The following is a 26,901-nucleotide window of genomic DNA, read 5'->3' on the forward strand; positions in this document are numbered from 1 at the left end:
TGCATTTGCAGTGTTCTGTGAATAATGCATGCTCGTGATCTGTGCTGTGGGGAGCTGGGCTGGTTGTACATGGCTGGGCTAGTCAAGCACTATGGAAAGGAATGGGAAAACAAAGCAGACACTGCAACTTGGCTTTTCGTTACATTGCATTTTTCCTTTAAAACACTTGAGTGAAGTTTGTATGCTGCAGCAGTGAAAGAACACCAGAGCTCTTGCCCTGTGAAGTTTATAACTAGGTAGTCAAAGTCTTCTGATGTGTGTACTAAATGCTAGGGTGGTATTCTTCTGTTTTGACCAATTGTTTGGCATTCATGTTTATTGATCTATATCAGTGTTCAAGGAAGATACGTGGATTTTTGATCCTTGACGCTGTAGGAGGAGAGAGTTTCGTGCCTGGTGTTTTTTCAGCTTCTGTCCCAGTGGTGAGGAAGGTGCAGTGCCACTACACTCCTATTGCTTTGCTGTTGTTAAAGAAAGCTAGAAATACCTGCTGTGTTAAGATAAAGCAGTTAACATAAAAAAGAAAAGAAAAAAATTGCAAATTTTAATACTGTGTATGTGTTTGCTGCTTGTGTGTTCTGCAAACAAATGGAGGTTTACCTTCCTCTTCCTCGCTATTGTTACATTATGAAAGTTGTGCTTGGAAGAAAACAAATATTTACCTAATCATATGCTGAGAAATTCAGGACCTTCAGCCAACTTAAGACCTACCTGGACTCATTGTCTGGCCACAATATTGAGTTGCTCTGCACTACCTATATATTCTTACCTTGCCAGGTCCTTGCAGAGGTGTGTTTGCAGAACAAGCTCATGGTGTTTTCTGTGGGAGATCCTTAAGCACATCTTCAGCTTTCTGCTGCTAATCTTATTTGTGAGAGTGAACTCTTCTTCAGTGGTTGTTTAAGTCTCTCTTGTGAGTCTGCTTGTAGTATCAGGGCTTTAGAAAGGCTGTTAGAAGAGAGCTTTCAGACATTTACCCCTGTTTTCCTTTTTAAACATGTCCTTGTACTACCGCATACTAGTCTAAATAAGGCTTGTCTCATCCCAGTGGTATTTGCATCCATTTTATTACTGCAGACTTGTCTGATTATTTTTTCTATATTGCTTGCTACCCAAAGTGGGCATATTTAGCTGTTGCATCCCTCTTGCTTGATGTGGCTTTTTTTTTTTTTTTGCATGTTCAGCCAAGGTTTCATTAATCTTTCTTGCTACCAGATCACACTGCAAACCTTGTAAGAATTTCTTGGCTCCTCAGTTTGTCACTCCCACTGAATATTTCTTTCAGATTATTTTCCTGTTGGATGTCTTCGCTGCACTTTCCCAAGGAGAACCTTATTTTTAATTGCCTGCTTCTCAACTTTCTCTGTCCTTGCTGGGGCTTGCAGCTCCTCAATTTAGAATCATCCACAGATTTCAAGAACACACGTTTTACTCCTGTTCTGCATCTTTAACTAGGATTTTTAAGAGAATATGTAAGAAAATTCCTTGCATCCTTGAGAGATGCTTTCGAAGTTTCGGTATATGATTTTCATTTTCTTTTGAAGTTTGTTTCTTTTGTACAATGTTCTGTCCACATCAAAACTGGTTTCTTAAATAATTTTGAAAGGGTATAATATGATACAGTCAAGTGGTTTACTGACATCCAAGCATATTTTTTCTGCTGTGTGCTTGCTATGAACTGCAATTCTCTATAAAAGTGATGGGCTGCGTCAGATTTTGCGCATATTCTATAAAGCTCCATTTCTCATTTTGGTTGAGAAAAGATAATCATCTTTGAGGAGTCTCAGGGGCTCGGTTTCTCGTATCTCAATAAAACTATTATTTTTTTGAGAATTAGAATTTGAGAATTAGAATTTGCTTGCTTATATGATAATTTCCTTGTGTTTTTCGTCTGTGAAGTTGAGGTCTAAATATGTCTTTCATCTATAGATATTCCTTAAAGGAATTAGTGGCTATATCTACTAAGTTTCTTTGCTAATTTGTCTTCAATGGCTCAACTCCATAGTATCATTTATTCCAAGGAGTGGCTCTGATATGTATGTCTACATTTCCTAAGGCGTTTACTTGTAATTATTAATGCTCATTTGTAATGGCTATCAATTGGTACTTTACTGAGGTAATACAGATAAAAGCACGGAACTGCAGTAATGGGTATTGCCAGGAGTGCTTGCTGAGAATAGCTGTCTGTCATAATTTTGATTTCTCTGGTTTTGTGTATGTTTCTCACTGTTAGGTGTCTAAAATTTTGAATTTTTGTGGTACTGTTCATATTTGTCGCAGCTAAGTGTCTGTGTGTATACATATAAAAAAGTTTTATAAGTTCATAATTACATTCTAATTGTGTAGTCTTTCCTTTATTTACCCTTTTAGATTTTAGAAGGTGGTTGGTGTAGCCAGCTACTTGGGTTTTAATACCTCCTCCTTCATCATTTATTAATGGCCCAGACTATCCTTGTAATGGCCACAAAGCATTAGCTCGTTTGGCTTTTATGCTGTGCTTATCTTTCCCTGCAGGCGGTAACTGGCTTTCAAATTCTTGTTAGGGTGTCCTCTTCCTCCTCTTTTGCTGAGACACAAATCTGGTAGTCTCCCTATCTGTGGGGTGGAACCCACATTGATCACATCCTGGTTCTTGTATCCTTGCCTTTGAGAAAGACTGGACTTCCTGTACTTCTGGGTAATTTTGTAGATATCATGAGGTTGTTCCACACTCTAAATTCTTTCTTCCACCTTTACACTCTTAATCCTTTCTTCAACCAGGCTTTATTCTGCTTTTAATGCCACATGGCTTTTGTTCCTCAAATGAAACTCCAGGACTCTGATGGACACCTTAAATGATAGTTCCCAGTTCACTTGTGTGCCAAATCGGTGTAATTATTTACCACTAAAACTTGTATTTTCTTGCATCACCATAACTTGCTGTTATTGGCAGGGAGCTGGTTCAGGACAGTTTCCCTTCTTAGGAGTTCTCTCATAGGTCTGTTTGCAGTGCTTCGTGGGCTGTTGCTGCCTAATTTGTGTGTATGTGCATTAAGCAACAAGAAGCCAATCTAATGGAGGCCCTTCTGGTTGAGTGGTTGTGCTGTGGGTGTTCTGTTGTTTGGGCCAGGAATGTTTTGTTATCTCCCATCACCCAGTCCAGAAGCCTGCTACGAACATCGGTACTCTTGCTCCTTTCTTCTCCCTACTTTTAGTTCCTTGCTTTCTCTCTTGCATTCTTTCCTTAAACAAACCAACCTTTTCCTGTGTCTACAGTTTTTATTCCTTTGTAGTTGGGTAGAACTGCTTTACCTTGTCTTTTGTAGCTCAGATTTCTTTTGATAGTGGAGTGCTGTAGTCTTGCTTAGTCATAATGTATTTCTTTGCAATTCTCATTTGTATCAACTCTCTCAGTTCTGCTGCTTTCTGGGTTACTACCTTTTATTGCATACATGTGTTGGCTTATTTTTTTCTGCTTGTGTTTTTATGGTTGAAACTGATATATTTTTTTTCTTTCCTGCCATAATATATAATCTCATAGTCTCTGATGGTAGCTTTCTGTTTTGTAGACTCTCTCAGAAAATGTAATTGCAAAGTTTATTCCCATCTTTTTATTAAATAAGATACTTAATACAGCCAGACAAAATTCCAGTCCCTGTGGCAATGTACTGAACATATTTGTCGGCGTGTAGCATAGCTAACTATTTTAGTCCTTCAGCCATTCTTCAAACCACATCATGGACTTGGTAGTTACAGTCATGCTGCTTTGGAGCTATGTTTTTGGGAGGAGATTTTCTCCCTTTGTCCCTATCTATTCCAAGGAGTACTTTATATGGTGATACCCACTTCTGCCATGGCAATGAACATATAGGTTCAAAATTTTCTTGTGGGGCTTTTTTTGTATGTGTGAAGCGCTAAGCTTGGTAGCCTAGAGTTAAAAACTTCTGGTTTCTTTGGGCCAACATGCAGCCCCCAAGCATTTTCTAGCTAGCCTTACAAACTAAAAATGACCAGGAGTGTTCTGCTGTTCATAATTAACCTCTTTCGGTGGCTGGTTTTCTTTTTAAGAAAAAACGCTACCCAGTCATGAAAATACAGAAGGGACAAAAGAAGGAGTTGTGATCAGTAGGAGATTTATGTGATCTGCTGCCTGAGGATGCACAAACTGCAGTGGCACTGACCTGCTGTGCCCAGGGGAAGCTTGGAACCTGAACTTCCCTCCTCTAAGAAGAAACCAAATTAGCAATTTTTGTTCAATAAGAGAGAAAGAAGGAGATTTACAGTTAAATGCAATGGACCTCAGACTAATTTTGTGTGGAAAATTGTGCCTTGTGTTAAGGCCTGTAAACATAAATTATTTTTTCCAAGCACTGTATTTTTGCTTCCAGTACTTAAAAAAAAATTAATCAAATTTCTCAACTTAGGAAGGTATTTGTATACCACCTGAATTTGGAGTTAGTAGAAATATAAATCAGCTGTAGCTCACTCTACATCTGCAGACAAAACAGTATCGGCCTGGTTTACTTAGTGAATTCCATTTGTGACCTCATTCATACACAGTTAAGCAATGAAAGATTTTTTTTTTCTTGTAGAAGATGGAAAGTTCATTTTTTATTGTATATGAATAGCATATTCTTGAAAGATGATGAGACTATTTTGACGTGTGGTAGATAGATCTATGCTAAATCCATCAGGTTTAAAGTACAGAAAAATATGTACAGATAAACCTTGTCCATTTCATGTGAACCCTTTGAAACACTTAAATCTTTTAAGAGTCACTGTTGCATACTTTTGAGCTCAGTTTCTGTCCAAAGTCTACTGGGACAAGTTGAAAGAAAAAAAATCAGTAAGTAATCAACCAGGCTTCTGCTTGGTGTCAGATGTAGAACTAAAATTGAAAAGTGTGCGTGCATATGCACGTACATGCACACACACTCAAACAGGCAATAAAATTTGTGTGGATACTTTACCATATACCTACTTTTTTCAAGTCTGAAGCATAGTTTTAGAAGCAAATTAATGTTTGCTGGCATCAAGTGATCAGTAAGAAACAGAATTTCTCTAGAAAACAGCTGGGAAACAGAAAAGCAGACAAAAATACAAACTGCTTCTGTAAATTGTGGGAAAGAAATTAATTCTATTACTCTTTCAATAACCCAAGTGTGTGTGTGTGTATATATATATGTAGTTCAAGTGAATGGTATCAAATATTGATAGCAATTTTTTAGTAGGTGTTTGGTATACAAAGTCTGGTCAAAAGGTGAAGAACAGATCAGGTGAGATACCTGAAATTAAGATTGTTTTATGGTTTATCCTTGATAAATGTGATCTCCATCATTTGCTTTTAGATAATCTGTGCATTTCAGCAGTCCTGTGGTAAGGATTTCTCTCTTGAACGGATTTAGCCAGTTTACAATAGGCAGCTTGCATAGTCATACAAAGCCCAGGTGGAAGAGGTGGTTTAAGCGTAGCAGAAAGTCTTGCTGTGAAGCCTAGTTTGTAAGGGAGATTTCGATACGGAAGCAGGCTACACTGCCTGCAAACATTTAGCTCTCTGGTTGAATGAATATGCGTATAATGTATGCAGGACCATACCATACAGGCTTTTCAGAGAAAAGCTCCAAGTGTTGATTCCATTATGTTTACTGGGGTGTTGTGGGGTGGATGCTATCTGTAAAACTCGCAAAAGGACAGTATTTGGAAATGTTGCCTTGGAGTTAATTAACCAGGGCTTTTCCCTGGACTACAGGTGTTGTTTAGCTGCATGGAGAGGTCTTTCCTGCAGTCATCAGTCCGTCTTGTCAAGTTTTGCAGAAAACAGAGCTTCAGCTCACTGGGGGGCTGTGTGGTTGTGGTGGTGGAGCAGAATCTGAAGCGTGGCCGAAGCATGGCGTGGGGGGCATTGTGGGCAGTGTGGCTGCAGGCCCCAGCCCTGCACACTGCTGGGGGCCTGCAAAAATGTGGTGGTTTCGTGTTAGTGGGGGTTACATGCGCACTGGCGTGTGGATGACGCCTGTTACTGAACACGACACTTGAAAGATGGGTGACTCTGAACTGTGTCAGCAAATCCCAGGGTTTGAGAACTGAGCTTTAGGAAAATTGTAAGGATACTGCAAACATTGTCTGGCCTAGATGGCTTATCTCTCTTAAAATATGTGCTATGTTGATTTTTGTGTGAATTATTGTAGCCTAGCCAGTTGCCTATATCCATGTGGCCACTAACACTGTGAATGAACATAATCTACCTGGCAAGTTATGTAATGATATTTTAAGTTTGTGATTTCTGTTGTTTAGGAACATGGCACAGTTTCTGGAGTTTGAACTGTTTTTCTTACACTTGTTAATGTGCAGCTTGTGGTTTGTGTCCCTCTTCCACCTGCAGCCCACAGTGAGATGCTTCTTCCTTCCTCATATTCCTCGCCCTCATGTTGCATCAGTGAAAGAAAGAAAATGCCTGACAAAGGAAAGCATATTTCAATTGTACCTTAGTTCTGTGGTCTGTAACCTCCATCTGTTCTGTGATTGTAGAGATTTGGGGACAAGGAATTCTTGGGGAGAGTAAATCTCTTCTTTTTTGAAGCTGGAAAAAAATTATATTTTTGAGGTTTTTTTCCAGTCCAATAACTTGGAAGGATTAACTTTGCACTCTAATAAATAAAACAGCCAAGCAGATTTTATCCAAACGTTTCTTCACCAGACTTAAATCCTAATCCTGGACTAAAATCTCACAGGCTTGTAGTAAAATTGTTCCAGACTAAAACTTGGCAAAGTAAAAAATCTCTGAAAGCAGGGTTCACAATGGAAATGCTGATGCGAGCATAACTGGAGCATTGCAAACGCGATGCCATAAGAACAGCTTTGCATATTGCTCATGAATAGCTTAGAGGTAAAAGGATTAACACTTCTTAATGCTGCTTTGAATGTGCTAGACTTTTTGCTTGCTGGACTCAACACAGATATTCTGTAGTGTACGTAGGCTCCATATATTTGCCTTTTATTCTGATCCCTTTATTCCCCCCTAGCTGAGAGTCCTTTATTGCTGCAAACAGAAGCCTTTGTTACCTCGAATTTCCTGCATCACCTATCAGGATCTGTCAGGAGACAGAAATTAATACCAGAAATAACAATTTGAGCTCAGTGTGTAGCTATTCTATTTGCAGACTAAAGGAACTTTTGCACATTCTGGATTCAAAGAGGAGGAGGCATGGGACTGTTGGTGAAGAAGAGCATGCATGCTGCAGTGAAGATCTAGTTTGGTGGGTAAAAAGCCCTGTTAAAAAAAAAATCCTGAAAATGAAATGCCTTTTATTTTGATGGTGTCACTGAATTTGTGCCTGCAGATGTTTGGGTTTCTTTTTGCTTATAGCTAAAGCATTCTGAAGTGAGCATGTGTTTGTGTACGCTCTGTAAATGTTGATAGGTTTACAGCCTTCTCTCTTGGAAAATTTTCATCATATAAAACTTAATGCTGCCACCTCAGCCCGTTCATTTAGACATGGTTACCTGTTCCTGTGAAAATGAGAGCTGAGAAAGTCTTGTTGATGGTCAATTAAATCAGCTCGGGGTTGTGTGTGTGTGTATTTATGTAAGCATGCACATGCACGCATATGCATAGATACATAAATATCCTATTGCGGTTGCCATAGTCACACTCTTGCTGAGCTTTACACCAGCAAGTGTGCAGGGAGGTGTCAACGAAACATGATGTGTTTTAAATATAATCTGAAACACCATCCAGCAGCAAATCAGATGTTTATTAAAGGTCCCTTTTCTCCACCAAGCTTTCACTTGATTTGCTTTCTCACAAAAGGGAACAAACTTGAAATACTTCAGTGTTTAAGCGAATAGTATTTTATAACAATGGTAATATGCATGATTAAAGATAAAATACAAGGGCTCTGGCTGGTGGTTATTTACAACAGGCATGGCCCTCAGACAGCAATGGTAAGAAAAGTGAGTATATAGTAACTGTTAATCCACTTGACAACTGATAACAATAGAAATTGTGCTGGCAAGAAAATAGAGGTCTTGCACAAAAGTGACATTATTTTCTTTGACTTCTTTTTTCTTTGTTTTTTTTATAAAACTAAGGTAAGTGTGTATGTAGATCAAAGTAATTTGAAATACATACCAAAAAAACCCTGCCATGATTGCTATAATTCATGTTGTTGATACTCCTTGCCGTTACAGAACTTATTGTCTTGGCCATTTATTATGGGTGGGTGTCAGAGATTTTGATGTTGTTAATGCATTTAGGTGTGCTATGGTACATGCTGTGTGTGGTGCTGTATATGTAAAAACTAAGAACATCATGGTAGTCTCTAATTTCTTTGGCTTTGAAAAGTACCAAGTAAAAGAATAAGCAAGAAATGTACATAGTTAAAATTCACAGTGGAAAGGAAGATCCTTTAGGAAGATTTGAGTTGGTTTGGATGATTATTAAAGTTGCTGGTTAATATTTTTAATATAACTTCTGAAGCAGCTTTTATCAAAAGATCTAGGTGCATATTACAGGCTAGTTTAGACTCATAATATCCTTGTGGTGAGCTGGGCAAGTATTTTCAAGAAACTGGTGTCCAGAGATGGTTGCTATGCTTGCCTGTGCTAATTTGGAAAGATGGGTCTTGTTTATGCTTGAAGTGAATGCAGATTAAGGTAGAGTGTAAGCACAGTAGTCATTTCTGATTAATTAAATGTACAGAAATTCTTTCTCTGAAACAAGAGTGTCTTGTTTCTGGTTAGCATATCCTCTTTGAAATGGCACTCATTACAGAAAACTGCCCACTCGTGGCTTTAATAAAGAGCTGTTGTGTGAGCAGGAAGGTCCTGGTTACTGAAAGAGAACGTGGGGTTTCTTGCTCTTGATCCTTTGACCTGTCTGCTGGACCGATTGGTCCAACAAGTGGTCAGACGGTCTCAGGGGATCAGTGGCCACAAGTCACTGGAACGGAGGTTTACCAGTTATTCCCAGCATTTGTCAGGCGATGTGTCCCAAGCCTGGGAGATGTGGTGCCCCACTGTTGTTGTATTAACAAGCCATTAACAAAATCTAAGGGACTCCATTTTGTGTGGGGTGACATGGAGTGTTGGAAGGGAGAAAAGCCTGTATTTTGTAGTTGCTGTAGTGAAACCCTGCTGCAACTCTACTCTTAATCCATTTTCTGAAAACCGAGGAGACTTCCCAGCTGTTTTTCTGTCCCTCAGTATTGTCCTGGGCTAGTGAGATCATCTGAAATATGAGTTAATGTTGCTGTTTGTTAGGAAGTTTATTTTCCTTGTCTCGCTTGTTGTTCAGTGTAGCCAACGTATTGTTTCTGGGTGGAATTTCACAGCCCTGAAAGAGCCTGTTTTGATGCATGAAAAGATGTGCAGTTGTTGCTTTCACATGAAGATGTTGCCTAAGTCCTTGTCTGTCCAGGTGTCCATGCAGGTACTTAGATACAGCAGCAATACAGGCTGTTACAAGAGATGTGTAGTTATTGATGGATTTTTATCCTTAATAAATTCCTGTTGAAATAGGATAGTAAAAGCCCCACTTCTTATATACAGAAACAGGAAATCTGGTAGATTAAATAACTTGTCATAGAGTTTTCAGCTGAGCCGAGAATGAAATGAAGATGTCTTAAGTCACTGCCTGGTACTAGGTATGGTAATTTCATTGTCGCTAGTTAGTGTAATACAACTTGCTGGTGTATATACATCCATTTTGGGGTTTTTTTTGGCCTTATTTGGAAAAGATCTGATTTAAAATGGGGGAGGGCATGGTTGATTTGCAGAAAATTGCATGGTTTGAATGAGCATATGAAGGTCCTTTCCTAAATGTGTCTGCAGGAGAACATTCTCTGTGCATGGTTGGTTGATGAGGTGTATTAAATGTCTGTTTAAAAAAAATGCTAAATCACAAACAAAAATAGCCTAACCCAAAACTTCTTCCTCTCCTTTCAGTAGTCTTTTCTTGTGTTCTGTTTTGCTGGCAGGTGTGCTAATTTGAGTGTGGTGTTAATCACGCGTGGGACATTCACAAGAACCTCCGTTGATGCATAAATTAAAGGAGCCTTTCACAGTGGTGTCCTGTGGTGGTCTGAAGTAGTGAGGCTTAACACACAACTGTTCCTGGGATGCAACCTGAGACCATCCGTATGGCAGCAGAAAGAAAATGGAAGTAAAAAAGGGAGAGCAATGGGCTATTTGGATGTCCAAAGATAGGCAGATAAAACACTTGGGGAATAGTACATTATAAATTACTACTTCCCTGGTTTCCTGAACCCTGTGAGTGACAGGTCAAATCTGTCTCTGGTGAAAGAGCCATAAGGCTTGTAGAACTGAGGGACTGGAAAAAAAAGCAAGATGAGTGGTTCCGCAGGATCCCACCATTCTTCTGGTCGAGTATCTGATGTTTCCTAGAGCAAAGCAAGAATTTAAACACCATTGGCCCTGCTGGCTTGCTGCCTCTTGCTTCTACAGGTTTGGCTTCTTTGGCATTTAGGATTACACTGTGCTGTTATGGTGCTTGTGCCAGGCAAAAGCAGCCCCTCTGCCCATCTCATGAGCAACATGAGGAGCAGCATTGAATGTCAGTTACCATGGGTTGGACGTGGTGGTCCTAAATTTTAGTGATGTCGATTGCTACAGGAATTGATTGACCTGAAGTGTTTTACTTCAGTCTCTAGCTGTCTATATAATGGGGAGAATAAAACTGATATATTGTATTTTAATGTTAAAAATTGTAGGGAAATATTCTGTAAGTGTAAAGCAATTCATAATTCATCAGGGATAAGTGAATGCCTTGCTTCTGTGTTCTGAAGTGGGCATTGCTTGTTCATGCTGTGGTCTGTTTGCTTGTAGTCTTTAGTACTAGTTTGATCACTTAAGCAGCTCATGACAGCACCCTTATAATACAGGAAAAAAGGCCAGTTTGAGGAGCCCTTGTATAATGTAAAAGATTACAACTAGAAAATACTACATAGCGCTTTGTCCTTACAAAATCCTGCAAAACTATTTCCAGTGATGTCTGTGCACCAGGATCAGTGGCAGCTTATGTGCGAATGGAAACGGCTTTTGCTTTGCGGATGTTCTGCTTGGAAGGAACCATGTCTCCTGGGCAGTGCTTGGTGTGATGCTGGTGTCTCTGGAAAATTCAGGAGGTTTAGTGTCTCAAGTGTGCAATGAGAATTACATTTTGAAAGCTTTCAGCATTGTTTTTCGTGTGATTCCTGAATACAGCTGAGGACTTTAGGTTCCTGGGTTGCAGGAAACTTTTTTATATAAGGAAAGCCTGCTTTATATATAAGCCTGCTCTTCAGGCTAGTTAGGGTTCAAGATTTTTCATTCCAGTTTTGAGGCTGAAGCAGGGTTAAGACTTGTCTGTGTTGATGGGAGGTTCTGGTATATCCCCATGATAGCTGTCCTTCATGTGGGATAATCAGCGTGCTTGCAGAGCGGAGCTGGTAAAACCAACTCTCACTGTGCAATAGTGAGTCTGCTGGAGCAGTAGGCCCAGTTTTTTCTACCACACTTCTTGTGCAAAAGCCTGTCCAGTGACCTTACAGGTTGCTGAGGTAGAGGTACAATGTTTTTCCTGCAGTCTTCATTGCTGTGGGCGACTCTCTCAAATTGAATTTTCTTTTCACTGCCACACATTGCTTAACAGTATCTACAGGATGTGTTACTAATTGCATGTTTTCACCGTGGTAGCATAATTGAAAGCAAAAGTTTCCATTGTAATAGAGTACAACTTGCCTTGTGTAATATTTTTTCATGCTGACATTACATTTTAAGGAGTGTGGAGAAGCCAGTTTGATACCAGGAGAAGCTGGAAGTCCAGGTAGTTAGCCAGCTCATAATGTAACTTTATATTCACAGAAGGCCTGGGGTACACAGGAGACTAATGTAAAGAACTAAAAAAATTTTGGAGAGCTGAGATCCTGCAGGTGCTCTGGTGACATCGCTTTTCACAGTGCAGGTTCTTTAGTTTTCATTTGGTGAACAGGAGATAATCCGGGGAATGCAGGACCAGTAAAACATAAAACATCATGGACTCTGGGGTCTTGTGACACAGAAGTGAAGAAGCCTATACCGAGTGATAGAGAAGGGCAGTCTGGATTGAAAAGGTTAAAGTCATGGACTCCTGGGTTGTTTTTTTTTTTTTTTTTTCTTCACATTACATGAGTATCTTTGTTTCAACAGGTACTTTGTTGGCACTGGTTTAGAAAACAGTAAGGTCATAGCCATATTGAACTTCAGTGGATGATTTTTGCTGTCTTCATCTGCCAAGTTTTAGTGAAAGATGTCTCTCCTTGTCTTTCATCCTGTGTTTGACTCTTTCAGAGGGAAGCCTTGCTCAGCCAGCAGGGTACATCACGTGTTACAGTTGCTGGAAGATGAGATTTGAGAAGATATCTCAAATGTGGCAAGAAGTGGAGGTGTAGTGTAGTGACCGATAACAGAGAATCAGATAATGACTGCTGAACTGAATAACAAGGAGGCTTAGCTGACTTTTACTTGTTAATGTTCAAGAAGTTGAAGTGGAAGAGAAAGAAAATTGATCCTATTCCTCTCCATTGCTCTTTGCATCCTTCTTTGTTCTGTAGTACCTCTAGAGACTCCTTGGGGCCATGAGTCAGTCTGTGTTGGGGTGATAAGTAACTCCAGGCTAAGAATTATTCTGTGTTAGATTGAAGTTGAGGGAAAATGCTTCAGTATTTCTGTCTGTAGGTGCTGTGTTGATTTGTGCTGGTCTTACCCTGGCAGATTCAGATAACTGCTGGTTGGTTGATGCTTTGTATTATCTTGGCTCTTACTTCCTATTCATGACTTGTTATCCCAGATTGGGTTTTTCTATGCCCTTAGTTCTCTCAAAAGACTCTTAAATATCTTGTCAGGCATGTATTTGATGAAGTGAAAGCAGCAGGGCTAGAAAAGGTTCATGTGATGTAGCTGTTGGGAATTCAGCATCCTTACCTGAGGAGGATGCCAGGCTGCCCAGGAGATGGACCATTCTATGACAACCTGTTTGCCCAAGCATGCATCTACTGCCGCTATAGGAAGATAGATCTATCCCCCATAAACCCTTAACACAAATGTTTATGCATGTGTGAAAGGTGCAGATGCACACATGGGTGGTAAGGGCTTTGGTAAGCCTAGGCACAGCTATTGCTGCTCTACTTGGTTGATGGTGACTTGGCTTCCCCGTAAAAGGACCTCACTGTGCTAATCGTGCATTGTGGCACCTGTCACCTGGCAGGTAGGTGTTAAATACTGCATTCAGAGGGGTTATCACCAGCTGCTCTGCGCTGGCTGTAGAAGAGGAGGACAAGTGAAATTTCAGCTGCTCAGTAGGGGAGGAGTAAAGGGAAATTCACTAACACGGTTGTAAAGTTCAGGAGCAGCACTTTAGGAATCCTTTGGGATGTATCATTAATGTTTGCATTTTGGATTTCATATTTGAGATGGATTTTGATGTAGAACTCACAAAGGGGAGGTGTGCAGTTAGTTCAATGTTACATCATTTGAATCAATGGAGGCTGTTAATTGTTGCTATCTAGTTGACATGACAGCGTGTTAGATCAACATGAATTGTTCTGATGGGCTGTGAGGTTGTGCACTTGGCTTTTTTAAGGTACATTGTTAGAGACTGGACCACTGGCTGACATGGTTGGAATTCTGCTCTTATGTAACTGTTACCTGGTTGCTGTTGTTTCTGTGTGTACAGTAAGCAATGTCTTGAATTCTTTGAGAAGCTCATTTTGTGGCACATAATAAAGCAACAACTTGAGTGTTAACAGAAATCTGGAGTGTTATGTGTGTGTGTAAGTTGCTGCTACTGTAATATTTTTCAAAGCTATGCTGAAAAAGGAAAAAACAAACAGCAGTAAACATGGATTGCTATCACGGGTTTATCCAACCTGAGACAACTCTCCAGCAGGCTTTGCTTGATCTAAGGCTGTTTATACAGAGTATTTTGTAACTGTGTCATCTTGTGAGTTATAGGCCGTACAAATTAAAAGCTACTTTCGGCATTGCTCCAATGACTCTGCTGGTGGCTCACTGGAGAGCAGCTACAGTGAAAGGACTAACTTGCCCACAGCATCTTCTCTCCAACATTATGGCCTGTGTTTATCCCTGAGAGCGGTCCTGGCTTCTGAAGTACTGTACCAGTAGACATGTGTTGCCCATGCAGTGATGAGGAAAAAAAGGGTAATACATGCTGCAGGGTGTTTTCTGTGCATCTGCCTAGTTTTATTTTTGCCTGATATATTTATACACATGTGCTATCTTCCCAGTTTAGCTCTAATGCCCTCTAATTCTGGGTATGCAGTTGTAAAGAAAGCAAAAATCCATGTAGAGGGAAAAACATGGACTTTTAAAGCTTTGTAGTGTATGAGGAATTCCCAAATCTTTAAGTGTTTTGCATGTTTAAATGAATAAATGCTCCCTATGAAAGTGTTCCTGCTGATAAGTAGGAAATAAAACTTTGGCTTGAGAACTGTGGCAAAATACAAGGGAGACTCAAGCTGTCTGATTGTAGACTTTAAATATCCAGAATGATTCATCCTGCTTTTTTGTTGTCCAAACATGTAGTTAAAAATTACCCTGTATTTTAAGTAAATTCAAGAAGGGTTACCACAGAAATGTGAGAATAAACTTGAATGACAAAACACTGAATTATTTTCAATTTCTCCATTATAAGACTGCTCTTACAGTCAAAGAATAATTCTAAGTGACCTGCAGTGCTATCCAGAAGGAGTTTGTAATTTTCAGCTGAGTTGATGCTGAGGATTTAGCAGCTGCCTATGCAAGAAGAGTGGGCGACATAAGCAAATTGTGAAAATTGGCAGAATGTGGCTTGGATGGCTACTTATTAGATGAAGACTGGTGTGCACAAGACAGTCTAAACAGACTGCTGATAAATTAGAATGTACCTACCAAGTAGATAGCAAAAAGAAGCGACGAGTCTAGGCACTCGTATCTCAGTTTTTCTTAACTGGTGGTTAGCAGTCAGCTTAGCCTTTTTATAGCATCATTTTCAACATAGTATTTTTGCTCTTCCTCAGTCTTTGCTTACTGAAAGTAGAGGACACATGGGAGGAGCAGTAACCCTGCGTTTCTGACTGAGGAAAAATAAGAGAATTGAGTATCTAGAACTTGAAAATAATCTGGCCATACTGCTAACTGTTGCCACATCTGGTACGTAGTTATGGCATTTGCTCTGGTACTAAAAGCCCAAGCACCTTTGGTCATCATGGGTAAATGTCAGTTTCTGTGCAGCTGAGAGTAGCACTTTCCTCCCCTTGAACTGCCTGGAAGGGGTGAAATTGAGAACAAAAGGCACCAGCTCCCTTCCTTCCCTCATCCTGTCCTGATTACAGACAAGATGGGAACTCACAGGTATTATAGGAGATGTCCTCTTAGACATAGCCCCATGAGCAATCTGATCTCTCCTCTGCTGATCTCCCAAAAGCTTGAGAAGAGGAAAAGAAATGAGAAGAACTGCATGCTAAGTTGTGTTTTGGTCTCTGAAAGAAAGCATAGCTGACAAGGAGGGATTACGTAGGGTTATCTGTAGGGTGTAAGAGGATGAGAAAACTCTGCTCCAGCATGGCTCTTGTATCTGTGGTGAGCACAGGATGGACCCTACATCAACTCATTTTTAGTCTCTCATGTAAAAGTAATTCCCCTATTGCCACTTCATAACTTAGGGAAGAATTGAACTTCGACATCAGTTGTGGCTTATAGGTGGGATAATAACTAATTTTCATTAACCCCCTGGATGCCTCAATGATGATTTCTGAGCCACAGGTTTAAGTGGTTTGGTAGACCTTGGCACTCCGTGGGAGAGTGGCAGCTTCTTCCTGCTTCTCCAAGTAAGAAGGGGAGATCAGAGAGCTCTCTATCTCATGTTTTCTGTCTTGGCTTTTTTCTATCTCCCTTCTAAACTTCAGTGTGTTTTGCAGTAAATCATATGAAATCTGTATACATCAGTATCCCTGTGTAAGTAAGGAAATCTGTTTTGAGACCTCTTATGTCCTGGGTGTGGAGTGACCAGAGCAAGGGAACTTTAGAAGACCAGGTTTCTCAGGTAGTGTAGCTGCTGTGTTTTTACTGCATTCAGTGTGAGCAGATGTCTGGGAGTTGCTTTGACCTTGCTTCTGGGCAGCTTATCAATAGGGAATAGAAATAAATTATTTCTTCAACTGTCGTTGTAAGTGAGCTATTAAACAGGGAGTCTACAGTTTGTGAGAAATGCAGTGATGGGTGGACAATAAAAGGAAAACTAGTGAGGGGAGAAGAGATTAGGAGCTCAGAATGCTACTTGGGTAAGGGTTTTGAATTGGAGCAGCAAAACGTCTGAACCTGGCATATTTTTTAATGAAGAGAGATCTGTTTGTGACGACAGGATGACTAGGGAAGAAAAAGCCTTAGATCTCTGTGGAGTGATCCATGAGTCAGAAATTGCTGACACTTGGAGAAGCACTCCTTGCTCAGCTTCTACTCCACTCTTCTGCTTTCTCTCTTTAAATGACCATGCAGTGGATTGAGAGACAAATCTGAGTAGCACTTGGTCCAGTTCTTAAAAAGGACACCTATCAATGTTAAGTCTCAGCTGTCCTGGTGAGCATTAACTCATCTCCTGCTTTCTGAGTTTGCAGATTCAGCCAAGGCACAAAGAATTGAATAACCCCTGAAGAATGAACTCCTTTGTTGCCCACTGAGGCATAGCTGTGGCATTGTTTTCACCACAGGCAGGACAGTGAGTAATAGCGTTGCAGCTGCTTCACTGAGCTTTGTGCTGGAGGATACTTTAGTCTCCTTGGACTTTTCTTTCCAAAACCATTCACGTGTGGAAAAAGATGAAATACATTTGTAAGCAAGACTTCATTATTTTTTTTGTAGATGTAGGAAAACTGAGAGTCGTACTGTGGATAAAAAATAACACACTCAGACTTCACTCTGTAGAAATTTGAAGGTGTGTGGCAGGAGTCAGCGCTAACTTTTTTCAAAATAAATTTTCAAAATATGAATGGGGCTTTCTTCTCATCCTGTGTTCTGCATCTGGTGTTACTAGTTTGGGCAGAATTTTACCTCTGTTCATCAAGGAGACAGCCCTTGCCTAGGTAGCATTTAGCACTGCTTCATTCTCAAAGCCCAACAAGGAGCAGACTGCTCATTACAGTGCCTCAAAGCATTTACCTCACAGCATTCCACTTTTATGTTTGATGTTTAGTAGCACCAGCTACCTTCAAATATGTTTTTGCATTGCTCTCTATTCAGTCTGCCAAGAACTCTTGTCCAGTAGAATTTAAGCTACCTTTTAAGTGTAATTTAGACATAATTATCTCACCAAGATTGTATCTATTGACAGCAAGACTATATTAATCAAGGACTCCTTTTAAAAAAACTTGCTCAAGTGGATTCTTCTCTGTTTTGCCAGACTCAGTTTTATATGATGAAAATGATAAGTATTCAGTGTCTTTGCACAGTGTGGTCAGCAGTGATCAAAAAAGAAAACAATTTTATTAATTACTACGAGATGAAAAGAAAACAAAGGCATAATTGCATTTTTGTCTTAGTCTGTGGTGAGTCTTCTGCTCTGAATGATGATTAATTTTCAGTCCTCCATCGAGGGAAAGAAAATTTCACAGAAATGCAGCAAGGATGACCAGCTGTCTTCCGAGATCTTCAGCAGGAGAACCTGGAGGCAAGGGGAGACCATGTTAAACTTGACTAAGTCCTAACAGAGAGCAGAAGGGTAAAGAACGGGGACACATTTTTTCTCTTTCTCACATGAGGACAGATCACCATCAGGTTTAAGATCATCCTATGTGTGGCTTAAGCTGTGAAATGCATGTTTTTTTAACAAAGAGCATTTGACATCCATCAGTGGTGTCATACCATGCCACTATCACCAGATTGTATTTGGAAGAGGAATGCTACTCGTAATTTGCAGAGCATCATTTAATCATTTTTGTCAAGTAACGGATTTATTATTGATTTCAGGCTCCTGGTTAGTTTAGAGAATTGTATCTTTGTGCTGTGCCTTTCTTCTTCCCCAGAGGATGTAGTTCCACTCCACAAATTTTGTAAACCAGCTATGTTAAAAGAACATCAGGGTTGAAAATTCAAGCGTTCAGTTCAAGCACTGAGAACTTAAGCACGAGTATCATCTGTTTTATTAACTGACTGTAGTATGATTTTGTGGAAGAAATTGTACCTAGAAGTTCGTTTAGGTCAGGAAACATATCTGGAAAAAAGACTTGACTATTCTAATTCCAGAATGTGGTCTTTTTTTTCTTGTTTGCCTTTGAATTTTTTCTGTTTTGAATGGCTTTTGCATGTAATATCAGAAATAATGCTTTGTAATTCTTGGTTATAGAGAAAGTAAGTCTGGAGGAAAAGCAATAGTTCTTCTACAAGTAAATACACTAAATCCTATGCAGGTTGTCATCAGGGTTGAATCAGAGACGTTCACAGTTCATGGTGAACAAAGAGTAACTAATAGCATTAGTGATTCCCATCCTTCATCTATGGGCTTTAAAGTGGGATGGTGTTGCTAGATGCCTTATCTGATTTTTCTGTCTATTGCAAACCAATATATTTCATCTGCTCTGGGGTGTTAACTCTGATTTTGTTAAGACAAAATTTCCTAAAAGATATATAGCTCAAGGTGAAGTTGTAGAGAGGAGGAAAATCCTGTTCAGTTAGTTAATCTACCACTGAGAGCATTAGAAAGGCAAAACTTGTTTTTTCTGTTTTCATCTGGACTAGCTTCAGCATCTAGTTGTGGTTTCTACTTGAAGTTTTCTCCTGTATGTGGTTGACTTGAACCTCTTGCTGCTTGGATATTGTAACCAAGTCACTTTTGCTGACTTCTTGGTAAAGAAGAAACATTGCTCTTCCTGGTGTTTTCCAGTTTTCTGCAGCTTCATTTTGAGGTTTTTTAGCGAGTTTGTAATCTAGATAACATGTTCTCTCCTAGTATTTTGTAATGTTTACTTTCCAGTAATAATACCACCAGGTGATAGTAAATTATGTTCCACTTGGGTCAGTATGGTTCTCATCTGTTTGCTGAGCACCTCAGGGGTAATGAGATTCATCAATGTTGAATTTGTTTTTAGTGGCTCTCACTACCTCTTTCACTTTTTTCCTATTACTGTCCCTGTCTGGTCTTCTGCTCTTGTCTGTCTGCGTCATCTGCCCTCCCAACTGCGTTCAGCTCAGGTTGCCTTCTCCTATACCCCGCTCCTGAGTCCATCTGAAGCTGAAGATCTCGGGGACACAGGTAACAGGGAGAGAGGTATCTTCATTCCTGGTGTCCATTGAGGTTTCTGAGAGGTAGGAGAGGAAATGGTGAAAGGATCTACTAGATCACAGGACAATTCAGCCTGTTACCTATATGAGGTGTGCAGTCAGGTGGATGTATCAGTGGGAGACATGGAGTTATGGGCATGTGAGATACAATAACAAGCTCTGACCTGGCATGGAAAGCAGAACTCATGGTCACAGCACTGACCTAAGAAACTGCAGTTCTGAAGAATTCAACTGAGCTTTGCCATCTAAGTTGGTTTAAAGTTGACAAAGGCCAGTCACATTATTTTATCTCTGTTTAAGAGGCATTTGACTTTAATTGTGTAATTTAGGTAGGTTGCATCGAGTCAATAATTTTTACATGTAGCAGGCTGTTTTTCTTCCAGAAGAAAAGGATATTTCTATAGATTTAAATGATCTTTATTACAAAATTGCAAGATCACTACCATGGAGAATTTCACTTAGATTGTATATTCAGTTTCCAGAGACAGAATTTAATATTTTGAGGTGGATTTTTTTTCCTGGAAATACTTAACAATTATACAACTTGTTTCACAGCATCCTTTTAAACATTCACACCTCAAAGCTTTTTATTACAATGAGAAGGCATTTCTTTGCTCAGAAGCACAGTAAAACTTTCCAGTGGGTGCAGATCCTGGTCTAAATGCTGCTGCTGTTAACTCCAGCTCGCAACTCAGCCCCACAGAACTGCTTGCTCACTCCCTTGTGGTGGGATGGGAGGAGAATTGGAAGAGTAAAAATGAGAATTCATGGCTTGAGATAAAGAGAGTTTAATAGGTGATGCAAAAGCTGCACATGCAAACAGAAAAAAACAGGGAATTCCTTCACCCCTTCCCATGGACAGGCAGGTGTTCAGCAGGGCTCTATCATGCATGAGTGTGACTTGTGAAGACAAACATTGTCAGTCCAAACACTCCCTTTTCCTTCTTCCCTCAGCTTTAAAGGCCGAGCATGACATTGTATGGCATGGAATATCCCAGTGGTCAGTGGAGGTCAGCTGTCCTGGCTGCGTCCCCTCCCCACTCTTGTGTACCCGTAGCCCACTCACCGGTGGGGTGATGTGAGAAGCAAAAAAAGGTTATGATGCTGGTCATTGCTCTGCTCAGCAATCACCAAAACATCCCCAAATTATCGAGACAGGATAGATCCAAAACACTGCCCCATTCTAGCTACTGTGACGAAAATTAAGTCTATCCAAGCCAAAACCAGCACATCCGTTTTATCAATAACTCGGTTTCCTTAGAAGGGCACTTAAATGATAGGAGACTCAGCAGGCATTTGTGCTTAATTTTCTTCTTAAAACCACAGAAAAACTGTAGTTTCTGTAATAAAATGGCATCCATTTTGTTAGGGAAAACACCAAGCTTTTAAAATGGCATTTTATTATCTTTTATAAACTTAGTTCAAATGAAAATTGCATATGAGAGTGCCAAGCCTACATAGATCTGCCTTTGCAACTTCTAGAATATGCTTTCTCAAGAGACTACAGAAGATTACAAGTATGCTATGCTATCTCAGTGTCTGCCTAAGGGGAGTTTTGCCCTCCAATAAATAAAAGTCTACAGATCATAAATCGGCAGTTTATTGTCAGCCACCAGGTGAATCTCAAATGTCAAGAAAAGGTGCATGACAACTCCCAGATTTCTGTTGATGGCAGTAGCTGCCATCATGTTGTACGAAACAGAATTTTGTGAGAGGCAAATGTCACCTTTCCAAAATCTTTCAAGTGTATGCTCTGCACACGTTTGGTTTTTAACTGAGACTCCATAAATCCAGCTAAAATTTGAACAAAATCTTTGTTGAGACCCATTTAAAGTGTTTGGAAGAGGAAGATAAGCTGGAGAAGTCTTGGTGTTAACAGGAGAAGATTCACAACTTGGACTGATGTGTCATGCCAGTGTTTCATTGAGCAGCGTGAAGAAATTATCTGTTTTGGCAGTGTAACCTTGATAGAAGGGGTTATTGAATCATTTCTCATATTCGTTTGTATCAGCATTTAGAAGCGCCATAAACAAGTCTGGGTAACACCTTGGTAGTGATTTGTATTACAGAGAGAATTGTTGTGAAAACAGTTTTAGAAACTGGAACCTCAGCTGCTGTATTTATTGCTGAGGTGAGAAATTTTTTGTCTTTATTTAAAACAAAACATCTCCCCCCCTCGCTTCCACCTTCTCTCTCTTTTTCACTTCTGCCACTCACAGCATCATGTCACTAAATCATGAAGTGACACAGAGAAAAGTTAATTGTGCGTCGCTGGCTATCTGATTAAATTCACTCTTCTGCATTTAGACTCTAGTGGATTTATGAAGATGAAGTAAAGGGGAAGAAATGACATAACCACTGAGGGAAAAATGAGTATTAATGTCTTTTCAACAACAGTCTGATGTTTAAGCTACCTAGCTGTTTTAATTACTCGTGGAACAGCATGGGTTGGATGTAATTCTGCCTGGTAGTGCTTGCTAAATGCTTCATAAGTGCTTTTAGGTGACCCAGTTTTGGTATTGATACAAGGAACCTGTAATTCTTGAATGCAAAAAACCATTCTAAAAGGGCTCAGCAAAACTCCTGAATTAGGCTGCATTCTCCAGGAAATTTGGTACTGGTGCTTTAAAATGCCAGATGCCCGTTTATTTGTAAAAGTGAAAAACTTCTACAACTATGTCGTTAATGAAATAATGAGTGGAACAGATCAATAGGTGAATATTTAAGAGGCTTTTTGGATGATTATGCTACAAGAAGAATGCAGGAGGAAGAAATAGCAGGCTTCTGACAGCTAAATGAAGCGTTGGTAATGCAGGTAAGCCTGACATCGAGATGCCTGCCCACATGAGGAAAGAACCAGGACAAAATTCTTAAAGAATTTTTCAGGCTTCACTCTGAGCTTTATTTTCTAAATCATCAAATCTTGGCTTTGCTTAAATTTAATGAAATAGAGCAAATTAAAGACATAAAAGTAATACTGGGAAGCTTCAGACTGAAGAGAATATGCTATGGAAAGCCTGCGCCTTTGACATGAGGGTTGGATCAGATATACTGCTCTGCAAATTCAGTTACTAGCTTTATTGCTCTTTCTGTTTCTTAAACTTTATACACAGTTTCTGTGGAAGTAGTGAGGAAGGAATTTGCAAAAGTGCAGAAATTTGCTGGAGCCTTGCATTTAGTGTGCCAAATCCCAGTTGCCATACGTATTGCACATTTGGAGTATGTGGACAGTCTCATCCACTGAATCTTGCCTTATGAATATTTAATAACACTGAAGTGGTTGACTTTTACAGATCCACACCTTTTCTAGGAGTATTTTGTTTTGTAATGCAACTCCCATCAGCTGAAGTGCATAAAGTTCACTAGTAAAGATCATGAGTGCTAGCTAGCATACTGAGACTATTTACTCCTTGCACAGAGATGCAGTTAAAAACCGCTTTCTCTGTCTATATTTAGCCTACATCTCCCACCTCTGTGGAACAGGTTTTCCTTACATTATCTTGAACCTCATACCTGATTTAGTCCAACACAGTGCACAATGAGGTCGGTCTTTTGATGTATGAGGGTTTCATTTTATGGTCACACTTGAGCAGACGGCAAATCATGGGTGAACTTTGGTTCCTCCAGGTTCTCATTAGCATCATCATTCCTCACAGTGTGTTGCACCTCGCAGCTGGACCAGAGAGTGCTGTCATGTTTTGTAACCTGCTGCGGCTTCTTGGTGTAGGCTCCCAGTTCAGCTGGTCCTTCTGTGTGGTGAGACAGTGGAGAAGGTGAAGAGGTGAAATAGATGGGTATTTCTTGTGGGGGTGGCAGTCCTGCAACTTGCTATGATCCAGGGCTCTGGCTTTCACATGAAACTCCCTAGCAGGCATGTGCTGGGAAACGTGTATAAGCTGTGTGTCCTGGTTGAAGCCAGTGGGGAGCTGCATAGGTGAAGGTCAAGTAAAAGACAGTGGCTGGAGACACAAGTTGCTACTTCTCCTTTCCCTTAGCTAGATCCCTGGAGATTTCACGCTTGTTAAGCCTGGAACATAATGTCCAACATCTGTTTTATGCTTTAGGGTAGGATCTCCCTCATGGTAGAGACTGGCTCGTCCTTCCTGGTTAAATAGAAAAGCTTTCCTTACCTCCCCAAGCATCTCTGTGGTGCACAAGGTGAATCTTTTGAAACTTCAGTTTCCACTACTTCTCTGTATTTTGATGTCTGTTGTGGTACTACGCACATCCATGTTCTTGTGCGAAAGTTGTGTCTGCTGGAGGACAGCCTTTACTTTGTGGATTGCAGACTTTCTTTCTCTAATGGTTTGAGGATGGTTTTCATGGAAGTAATTCCAATATTTTATTTCTCAGTTTATGGATGGATCCATTTATTGTAGCTGTTGGGATTCTCATTAGCGGAAATTAACACAAGCTGTGACATAAGCTTGGCTTGACTTTTCCACCACAGATCACAGAATGAAATAACTCATTACTGAAATCATCTGTAGTTAAGAGATGCTTTCTGTCAAGTGGATTTGCAGAGAGCAGAGCACGATTACAGCCTGAGGAGTGGTGTAATGCACAGCACTTACTCCACTGGAGCAGGACATATGGTGAACTGTCAGCTGAGCCTGCATCTCCACCTTGACAGCCCTGATTGTCTCCTGTGTGCACTGCAAGATAGTGCAGGTGAAAAGAGGTGGTGGTGTTACCTGAACGGGAGCTGCTGTAAGTGCGTTCTTTTAATGCTGTGTAATTCTTGTACTTAATCTCGGAAAATTTGTTAAAAATCGGAAAGGGTTTTCAAAAAGTGCACTATGGCATTGAGGTCTATAGAGCCTGTCTTGACTGAGCTTCTGTGCTCACTGTTGGTGCCTTATTTCCAAGAAGGTTCAGAGATGACTAAGTTACCACTAGCATGCAAGCATGTGCAGGAGTAGGGAATTTCTGGTGGAGAGCTGTTTAACTTAGGAGCAGAATGAATGATAAGGTGAGTTGCAGCAAAGAAAAAAAGTTAAAGGCCATAAATACCCTTTCCCAAGGAAGAGATATTTGCAGTCGGGATGACTGAGTGAGAGTTATTGAATATAATCACTCTATGTACTGCTGAAGATGGTGGCTTTCCCCAGCTGCTGCATCTGAAGTAGAAGCCTCATGAGGAGGATCTGTGTACAATGGTAAAAAAGACTCCCTGGCCACAGGGAGTAGGTTGGCTAGCTGCAACCATGTAGTTTGGTATACCATAGTCTGCAGGCCTTGTTGCTCTTGACATGTTCCATATTTAGCCTGCTTTATGCCCCCCTCCCTTCTTATAAAATTTAAATAGCACTCATGGTGATGTGTGCAGGAGATACTGTCTGTATTGTGAGTCTTGTTTACTCTAGTTCTTGGCTTCTCAGTCACTAGTTGTTTACATGGTTTTACTGGCAACTGTAGTTCTGCCAGTTGTTCAGCTCCTGGCACAATTAACTGGTGGGCTTGGAAGGAAATGTGCTTCTGTGCTCCTTTTTAAGACCTGAGAATAAATTTGTGAAAACTGGTTTTCTTATGGTTTTTATATGTGACAGAAGGATGGGAAGGCGGGTGTAATAATACCATATATTGATTTTTCATTTAATCAGTCTTGAAGGTAACTTTTCTGTAGCATTGTGTATTGTTTGTAGATGAGTCTACTCAAAAAATGATGGCTAATGTAGAAGGAGTTACTGTGAACCCTTAAATCTAATGACGTGGTCTATCCATGAGTTCAGCTATTTGGATTTTGTTGTAAACCTCTTAGATATGATACAGTGGAATCCTCTTAAACACAAATTCCATGTAGCAAGTGACAGAACATAATGAAAGCATAAACTCTTACACAAATAAAACTGTCAAATGCATAATGCTGCAGCTATAAACAGCTGTGGATTTCAGCATGTTCCATGGAATTTAGTGAGCTGGGCTAGGATGCACATTTTTGGGTCAGTTTTGATTTTTACAGAAGAGCTTGAAACAGTATTGATACATGCTAAAATAAACTGTCCTTGCTTGCAAAGGAAGCCTTTCTTGTCAATATCTTAACATACCTGTACTGCTGACAAATTAGTAGTTATCTTTATATAATGAGTTGCAAAACCACTGTGTGGACATCAGGTGATATAAATAGTAGGAGATACAACATGTCTTTAATACAGTGCTACAGGCTTTCTCAGCTGCTATGGAACAGCACCACTAAAGAATATTTGAGTTAAGACTGAATTGTTTGTGCTTTACATATTTTAAAATGTGTACAGAAGTGTATCAACACTGTCACAAGTCATTCAAAGTGGCTTTCCAGTGTGTTCTGAGGTTTCTGCATTGTTGCTGTTGGGCTCAGTGACCGGCTGGGCTGTGGAAGAAGCGTGCCCATCACAGGTCTACCCTGCACTCCGTACCGGGGTTGGGAGGAGTAAAGAGGTCCTGAACGCCTCTGTGCTCCCTGCCCCCAGTTCTCAGAAAAACACAGTGGTGTTCTACCAAAACCCTCCCACAGCTGCAGATCTGGGCATGTGGGGAAGAGCTTTTAGTAAAATTCCACTGCTGATGTAGCTAAGTGACGTTTTCCTGCTCTCCTGATGTTTTCCTACTTTGTGCCTGGCACAAACCGTTTGGAAAGGATCTTATTCATCATCATTAACCTTGCCCTGCACGGGAATGAATTATGGAGGCTTTAGCAAAAGACAGACAACCTGTTCTCTGTTAAACAAACAAACCAATCCCACACTGTCCAGTCAGGCGGTGCTGGTGCCAGTTCCGGGATGCATGTTCTGGCGTCACTGGAGGGAGTGTGCATGGCTGCTGCTGATGGTGCCGGTGGGCACCTTGCCACAGCAGCCCTCTCCACTTTGCAGGGTGGTGTTTGCCATGCTGTGAATGGATGTGTTAACACAACTCCAGCGTTCTTGTCTTCACTTTGCCTATCTCAGCTCAAACTCTTCCGTGATGCAGCTGTATAAATATCTGAGTCCTGCCTACGTGGCCAGTAACTGCAGATACTCCTTGTGTCTGCAGGCAGATACAAAGCACATGCCTGCCAGTGCTGCTGCAGCTTGGGGAGCCCTTCTTGGCTCAACCTGTGCTGTAAAACAAAGCTTCTAAAATATGGTAGGTGTCAGAGACAACTGACATTTCCAGGTGGGATGCTCAGTATGTTATAGTTGGATATTTGTCCTTTGGATGCTATAAATACAGATTTTCCTGCACTGCGGTGCTTCTGGCCCACAGATATGTTGTATTGAAAGGAAGACTGTAGCTTACTTCGGTGGACCTAAAACAGATTAAAATATTTTTAAGCAGCCTGCATTATTTTAACAAGGTGATTTTTTTTTTTTCTCCCCAGGAGAATGGTTCCTATGTAAAAGTAAGGTAATTTGGATGACTTTTGAAGGCATACCGCTCTTGTTTTGCATAACGCTGAGTTTTCAGGTGACCTGCTTTGTGACCCACTATCCTTTTCCTCTGGCAGATTTGTAAATGTTCGTCATACAAATTTGTGATGCAGGGCACGCTTTTCTTTGCTACTGGAAGGATGTTTGCTGCCACCAGCACAGGACAGGTGCCTGTCACCCTTGTTGAATTGTTACTGGCAGGCAGCATGTGCAGAGCTTGGCAGTG

The 26,901-nt window shown here is 40.4% G+C and overlaps 1 protein-coding gene across 22 annotated transcripts in view; it reads left to right on the forward strand.

The window, feature by feature from the left end:
* PTPRF (protein tyrosine phosphatase receptor type F) overlaps positions 1 to 26,901 on the forward strand; it is a 380,951-nt gene that overhangs the window by 20,343 nt on the left and 333,707 nt on the right. The gene's annotated exons all lie outside the window — the stretch shown is intronic.

The sequence above is a fragment of the Corvus hawaiiensis genome, chromosome 9 (assembly GCF_020740725.1).
Source record: "Corvus hawaiiensis isolate bCorHaw1 chromosome 9, bCorHaw1.pri.cur, whole genome shotgun sequence".
Lineage (NCBI taxonomy): Eukaryota > Metazoa > Chordata > Aves > Passeriformes > Corvidae > Corvus > Corvus hawaiiensis.